Raw genomic sequence first — 7844 nt, forward strand, 5'->3', positions numbered from 1 at the left:
ACATAGAGTCTAATATATAGCCTGTAAGTTTATCATCCAAGATGTACTCAGATATACGTATATCGATAGATCGAGAACAGACAATGATTATTACTGGTATAATTATTAGTCTAGCAAATCATGATTAAGTAACTGCTTCTGAAATTTATTCATATTGACTTCTTTTAAACATAAACAATGATAATGTTGTAGATGCTGTTTATGGTTGAAGATATAAAGTTGTAGAAAAATTTCTCCAATTATTAAGAGTATCTACTGAGTGACAGCATATTAAGATTTTACCATTTAAAAACTACGTTTTTGGGGCTAGAAACAGTTACCAGGAAGTGCAGTGAGTTGGGATGGCCGGGTGAGTAAAAGTTATCAGGCCAAGATACCAAGTCACACAATACCACTAGCTAAAACAGCACAGTGAAAATTATTGCTGCCCTTCACTGTGAGAATTTTATTTCTATTATTAAACCATTAATTAAATAAAATTCTATCCTACTAGGGGGCTTAAAACCTGTGATACAGGGAGTCAGAAACATGTAATTAAAATGTGAGGAATGCAAAAAAAAAATCCCAGGCCCAGTGGTGACTTGATCCTCAGCAACATGCAGTCTAGGCATGTGGGACCACATATAAATTAATACGACATATGTAAAGTAAGCGTTAATCGGATGGCTGTAGGTTCGAGGCTGCCCAGGTCCAGTCATGGATTTTTTCTTCTTTCTCCTACTTTTCAAACATACTTAGTGCAGTTAATATAAACATCTTAGGTCTTTAGCTATAAGGCCTTCTGGTATACAGGCTCTGCCTTTACCAGGTACTTTAATCATAATAGGATGATGCCTCGAAGGTTTGTATGACTGCATCCCAGAGGATTTTTATGGCAAGGGATTGCCGAGAGTGGTTGTGATAATGTACTTGTAATTTAATATTTTTGTTTTGTTTTGTAATCGTTGTTTTTGTTTGTAATTGTAATTACTTTTCTCCCTTGCCATGCCCACGTTGGTATCACTTGATCACCAGCCTTGTGGTCGCATGTGACCGAGGGTTACTGAATTTGTAAATGTATATACATGCAGGGCCGTAGCCAGACTTTTATCTGGGTAGGTTCTTTTAGAAGAAAAGTGGACCTTTTTTGAGGCCCTTTTTATATGGATTACATTATGGTGTGTGAAGCACACCCAGCATGTGAAGCACACCCAGCATGTGAAGCACACCCAGCATGTGAAGCACACCCAGCATGTGAAGCACACCCAGCATGTGAAGCACACCCAGCATGTGAAGCACACCCAGCATGTGAAGCACACCCAGCATGTGAAGCACACCCAGCATGTGAAGCACACCCAGCATGTGAAGCACACCCAGCATGCGAAGCATGCTGAAACTAGGGGGGTCTGGGGGCATGCCCCCCCCAGGAAATTTCTTGAAAATAGACACTAAAAGGTTGAATTTAGTGGCATTTCAGTCAATAAAAATAACAATTTTTAGGTAGGCTTAAGACCAGCTATTTGGATGACATCTGGGAAATATCTCTACTATACTACTGTAATTATACCATCTGTGTCTATAATATATTGGAATGTCACAGTGAATAAGAATGGGAAAGATTGAACGCTCTGTTGGATCGTGCATTGAAGCATGGATGCTATTTATGGGCTCTGCATGGGGGGGCTTGCCCACCAAAATTTTTATATTATGAAAGTTCTAGTTAAGGCAACAAACATGGTTTTGTAAATAAATTAAGTAATTACATACAGATTTTAGAAGAAAACATAATTGTGACCGTTCTATTAGAGTGATTGTTCTATTAGGGTGGTTGACTGCTCTATTAGAGTATCTCGATCTTGCAGTGCATTACAAGCACTGAATGAGCCAGCTACTCGGAGCACTTAATTTAGCTTCTTATTAGTGGTGTTTATTAAACTGGAGCTAATGGACTTTTGCTACTGAAAATTTGGACTTGTATACTAAAAATGTGGACCTTTTTGCTAAAATTGTGGACCTTTTTACTGAAATTGTGGACCTTTTTCCCAAGAGGGCGGTTCTTCCGAACCCCCCGAACCCCCCCTGGCTACGGGCCTGACATGTCTCATTTATTATGATGGTTTCAACAACATAATAATAACAATAATAATAATAATAATAATAATACAGAAATCTTTCAGGAGATAGTAGAATTTCCCAAAAGATTTCTGAAAAAACGGCAACGCTATAGTGACCTAAGATTGAAATTCAGAAAATGTGGTCTGTAAGAGCATCTGTGGCTCCTGTTATCATTGGTTCCCTTGGCTCTGTTCCTGAAGGTTTAAAAGATCAACTACAAACATTACAGATTTATCATGCTAACCTCATCTCGAAGATGCAGAAGAGTGTCTTACTGAGTTCCTGTCATATTTTACGTCGGTTTGTGACAGAACATTAAAATCCTAACCTTTTGGCTAAAGTGTGGGATATAACTTACGATACAGCTCAACTACAACTTCACACACGCATGGAGCTCCATGCATGGAACCACGCGTGATTTCGCGTGGAAGCATGCTTTACGATCCGTGGAAAACACAAATTCCACAGTAAAATAACCCACACAAACAAGCACTGTCAACTCGTGAGACCTCCGAGTTTTGCGAGGATTTTCGCGTGATTTGCGTGGCGTGATCACGGACTCTTCTTGCCAAGACTAGTACATAGCTACGTACGTAGCTCACAGCTCAGCTAGTTATTTAATTTGTCAATTCACTAGAATAGGCATACTACGTATATACTACATACGTACGTACTTACTAATCGCTGAAAAGAGTTGGTGCAAATTACTGGTGCTTGCCCTACGAAGAAAGCCGGAAATAAGGCATTACTTGGAGTCAGGGATTTGCCATGCCTCGTTTGTCGTATGAGGCCAGACGCAGGGTGATATCGTTGTATAATTCTGATTATTTGGTGTTGGAGATCAGTAAGAGACTGGACGCCGAAAAAGTAGATGTAAGCTCTAGAGCGCTGTACAATTTAGTGCAGAAGTATCGCCTGAAAGGAACTATTAGGGACCTGCCACGCCGCAAGATGCCTAAAATTTTAACAGAAGAGATGAAAAGATTTATGGAGGAAAGGCTGCGCGCGAATGATGAGGTTACAGCTAGAGCGATGAAGAATTTGCTTCTGGAAAAGTGGCTGGATCTTGAAAAAGTTTCCATTCCCACCATCAAGTGGGTGCGAAGAAATCTAGGCTGGGTGTGTACAAGGCCTCATTACTGCCAGTTGATACGTGAGGTGTGTGCTGTTATTATTATCTAATCAAAAACAGCCAAGCTGTAAAAAAAGGTGCGGCCCCCAAAAAGGCCATGGTGAAAAAAGATGTGAAATCCAAGGTGGCGGCCAAGAAATGGCTGTGATGGTAGGTTAATGGTTACATTTTAATAACGACAATTCAGGTGAATTTGGTGCCAAGACCAAGCGGCACAAAATTCACCTGAATTGTCGTTATTAAAATGTAACCATTAACCTACCATCACAGCCATTTCTTGGCCGCCACCTTGGATTTCACATCTTTTTTCACCATGGCCTTTTTGGGGGCCGCACCTTTTTTTACAGCTTGGCTGTTTTTGATTAGATATCACTTCTTTTTGTATTTGTATACTGCAAAGCCGGCCTATGGCTGGCTTTGGGGCTTTTTTAACCCATGTGTTTTTTTCTTTACCACAGGAAGAAGAAAAGAACTTAAAGAAGATTTTTAATGCTTCAATTGTTTTTGATTTTATTAGTAATTATACAAATTATATACATATGTTTATTACATGCCCATTATTCCCCACAGGATATTTTTTTGCAGTTGATCTCTCTACTGGGTGACTTGAAATGTAGCTGAACTATATACAGGATGGTTTCTTTGTAGCTGAACTCTCTACAAGGTGACCTCTTCTAGCTGGTCTCTCTACAGGGTGATTTGTTTCTAGCTGAACTCTCTACAGGTGATTTGTTTGCAGCTAAACTCTCTACATGGTGGTTTGTTTGTAGCAGAACTCTCTACATGATGGTTTCTTTGTAGCTGAACTCTCCATAAGGTGACTTCGTCTAGCTGAACTCTCTACAGGGTGATTTGTTTGCAGCTGAACTCTCTACATGATGGTTCCTTTGTAGCTGAACTCTCTACAAGGTGACTTTGTCCAGCTGATCTCTCTACGGGGTGATTTGTTTCTAGCTGAACTCTCTGCAGGTGATTTGTTTGCAGCTGAACTCTCTACATGATGGTTCCTTTGTAGCTGAACTCTCTACAAGGTGACTTTGTCCAGCTGATCTCTCTACGGGGTGATTTGTTTCTAGCTGAACTCTCTGCAGGTGATTTGTTTGCAGCTAAATTCTCTACATGGTGGTTTCTTTGTAGCTGAACTCCCTACATGATGGTTTCTTTGTAGCTGAACTCTCTACAAGGTAACTTCTTCTCTACAGGGTGATTTGTTGTAGTTGAATTCTCTACAAGGTGGTTTGTTTGAGGCTGAACTCTCTACATGGCGGTTTCTTTGTAGCTGAACTCTCTACAGAGTGATTTGTTTGCAGCTGAACTCTCTACATAATGGTTTCTTTGTAACTGAACACTCTACAAGGTGACTTCTTCTAGCTGATCTTTCTACAGGGTGAATTGTTGTAGCTGAACTATCTATAAGGTAACTTCTTCTAGCTGATCTCTCTACAGGGTGATTTGTTTGTAACTGAACTCTCTGCATGATGGTTTCTTTGTAGCTGAACTCTCTTCAAGGTGACTTCTTCTAGCTGATCCCTCTACAGGGGGATTTACTTGTAGCTGAACTCTCTACAAGTGATTTATTTGCAGCTGAACTCTTTATGTGGTGGTTTCTTTGTAGCTGAACTCTCTACAAGGTGACCTCTTTTAGCTGATCTCTCTACAGGGTGATTTGTTTCTAGCTGAACTCTCTACAGGTAATTTTTTGCAGCTAAACACTCTACATGGTGGTTTCTTTGTAGCTGAACTCTGTACATGATGGTTTCTTTGTAGCTGAACTCTTTACAAGGTGACTTCTTCTAGATGAACTCTCTATGGGGTAATTTCTTTGTAGCTGAACTCTCTATATGATGGTTTCTTTGTAACTGAACTCTCTACAAGGTAACTTCTTCTAGCTGATCTTTCTACTGGGTGATTTGTTTGCAGCTGAAATCTCTACATGGTGGTTTCTTTGTTGCTGAACTCTCTACAAGGTGAATTCTTCTACCTGATCTCTCTACAGGGTAATTTGTTTGTAACTGAACTCTGTACAAGTGCATTTTTGTGGGTGATCTCACTGCAGGTTGATTTGTTTGCAGCTGAACTCACTAAAGGGTGATTTTGCTTGTAGCTGAACTCCTTGCATTGTGTCTAGTTTCTAGCTGATCTCTCTACAGGGTGATTTGTTTGTAGCTGATCTCTCTACAAGTTTATTTGTGTGTAGCTGATCTCTCTGCAGGTTGATTAATTTGTAGCCGATCTCTCTACAAGGTAATTTGTTTGTAACTGAACTGTCTATAAGGTGATTTATTTGTAGCTGATCTCTCTGCAGGTTGATTTGTTTTAGCTGAACTCTCTACAGGGTGATTTACTTGTAGCTGAACCCCTTACATTGTGTCTAGTTTCTAGCTGATCTCTCTACAGGGTGATTTGTGTGTGGCTGATCTTTCTACAGGTTGATTTGTTTGTAGACGATCTCTCTACAAGGTAATTTGTTTGTAGCTGAACTCTGTACAAGGTGCTTTTTTGTAGGTGATCTCACTGCAGGTTGATTGTTTTGTAGCTGAACTCACTAAAGGGTGATTTGCTTGTAGCTGAACTCCTTACATTGTGTCTAGTTTCTAGCTGATCTCTCTACAGGGTGATTTGTTTGTAGCTAATCTCTCTACAAGTTGATTTGAGTGTAGCTGATCTCTCTGCAGGTTGATTAATTTGTAGCCGATCTCTCTACAAGGTAATTTGTTTGTAGCTGAACTCTCTATAAGGTGATTCGTTTGCAGCTGAACTCTCTACATGGTGGTTTCTTTGTTGCTGAACTCTCTACAGGGTGTTTTGCTTGTAGCTGAACTCTCTACAGGGTGATTTGTTTCTAGCTGATCTCTCTACAGGGTGATTTTTGTAGCTGACCTCTCTTCAGGGTGATTTTTTTCTAGCTGATTGCTCTACAGGTTGATTTGTTTGTAGATGAACTCTCTAAAGGGTAATTTGCTTGTAGCTGAACTCCTTACTTTGTGTCTAGTTTGTAGCTGATCTCTCTACAGGGTGATTTGTTTGTAGCTGATCTCTATACAAGTTGATTTGTGTGTAGCTGATCTCTCTGCAGGGTTATTTGTTTGTAGTTGATCTCTCTACAAGGTAATTTGTTTGTAGCTGAGCTATCTATATGGTGATTTGTATGTAGCTGATCTCTCTGCAGATTGATTTGTTTTAGCTGAACTCTCTACAGGGTGATTTGTTTCTAGCTTATCTCTCTACAGGTTGATTTGTGTGTAACTGATCTCTCTACAAGCTGATTTGTTTGTAGCTGATCACTCTGCAGGTTGATTTGTTTCTAGATGATCTCTCTACAGGTTGATTTGTTTGTAGCTGAGCTCTCTGCAAAGTGTTTTGTTTGTAGTTGATCTCTCTACAAGGTGATTTTTTGTAACTGACCTCTCTTCAGGGTGATTTGTTTCTAGCTGATATCTCTACAGGGTGATTTTTTGTAACTGACCTCTCTTCAGGGTGATTTGTTTCTAGCTGATTGCTCTACAGGTTGGTTTGTTTGTAGCTGAACTCTCTACAGGGTGATTTGCTTGTAGTTGAACTCCTTACATTGTGTCTAGTTTGTAGCTGATCTCTCTACAGGGTGATTTGTTTGTAGCTGATCTCTATACAAGTTGAATTGTGTATAGCTGATCTCTCTGCAGGTTGATTTGTTTGTAGCCGATCTCTCTACAAGGTAATTTGTTTGTAGCTGAACTATCTAAAAGGTGATTTGTTTGTAGCTGATCTCTCTGCAGGTTGATTTGTTTTAGCTGAACTCTCTACAGGGTGATTTATTTGTAGCTGAACTCCTTACATTGTGTGTAGTTTGTAGCTGATGTCTCTACAGGGTGATTTTTTTGTAGCTGAACTCTCTACAGGGTGATTGCTTGTAGCTGAACTCCTTACATTGTGTCTAGTTTCTAGCTGATGTCTCTACAGGGTGATTTTTTGTAGCTGAACTCTCTACAGGGTGATTTGTTTCTAGCTTATCTCTCTACAGGTAGATTTGTTCATTGCTGATTGCTCTAAAGGTTGATTTGTTGCAGCTGAACACCCTGCAAAGTGTTTTGTTTGTAGCTGATCACTCTAAAGGGTACTTTGTTTGTAGCTGAACTCTCTCCACAGTGACTTGTGTGTAGCTGAATTCTGTGTAACTGAATTCTCTAGAGAGTGACTTAATTGTAGCTGAATTCTCTACACAGTGCATGACTTGTTTATAGCTGAACTTTCTTCAGTGTGACTTGTAATGTTCTGAATCTCTATAGTGATATATTTGCATAACTCTCCACATGGTGACTGTCTTCTTGCTGAACTGTCTATAAGATTAACTGTTTGCAGCTGAACTCCCTACAGAATAACTTGTGATGTAATAAAATTCTATAATGGAATAAATAAATTAGCCGAATGCTCTATTAGGGTGACTGTTCTATTAGAGTATCTCGATCTCGCATTTGCTACACGGAGTTGGCTTTCGAATCATAACTCAGTGGTTTGTAATCCGATTCTTCTGTACTACTGCAAGGACTTTCTATGAAGATTATTCCAGCTATACACCGATTTTCAGCTCATTGCTCTAAGCGGTTTGCCTAGTAGGCGTGAAAACTAATACTTTTTTATT

The 7844-nt window shown here is 39.7% G+C and overlaps 1 long non-coding RNA gene across 1 annotated transcript in view; it reads left to right on the forward strand.

Annotated features, from left to right (window-relative positions):
• The window catches only part of LOC136250605 (uncharacterized), a 91162-nt gene that overhangs the window by 50508 nt on the left and 32810 nt on the right, over positions 1-7844 (forward strand). The gene's annotated exons all lie outside the window — the stretch shown is intronic.

The sequence above is a fragment of the Dysidea avara genome, chromosome 3 (genome assembly GCF_963678975.1).
Source record: "Dysidea avara chromosome 3, odDysAvar1.4, whole genome shotgun sequence".
NCBI lineage: Eukaryota > Metazoa > Porifera > Demospongiae > Dictyoceratida > Dysideidae > Dysidea > Dysidea avara.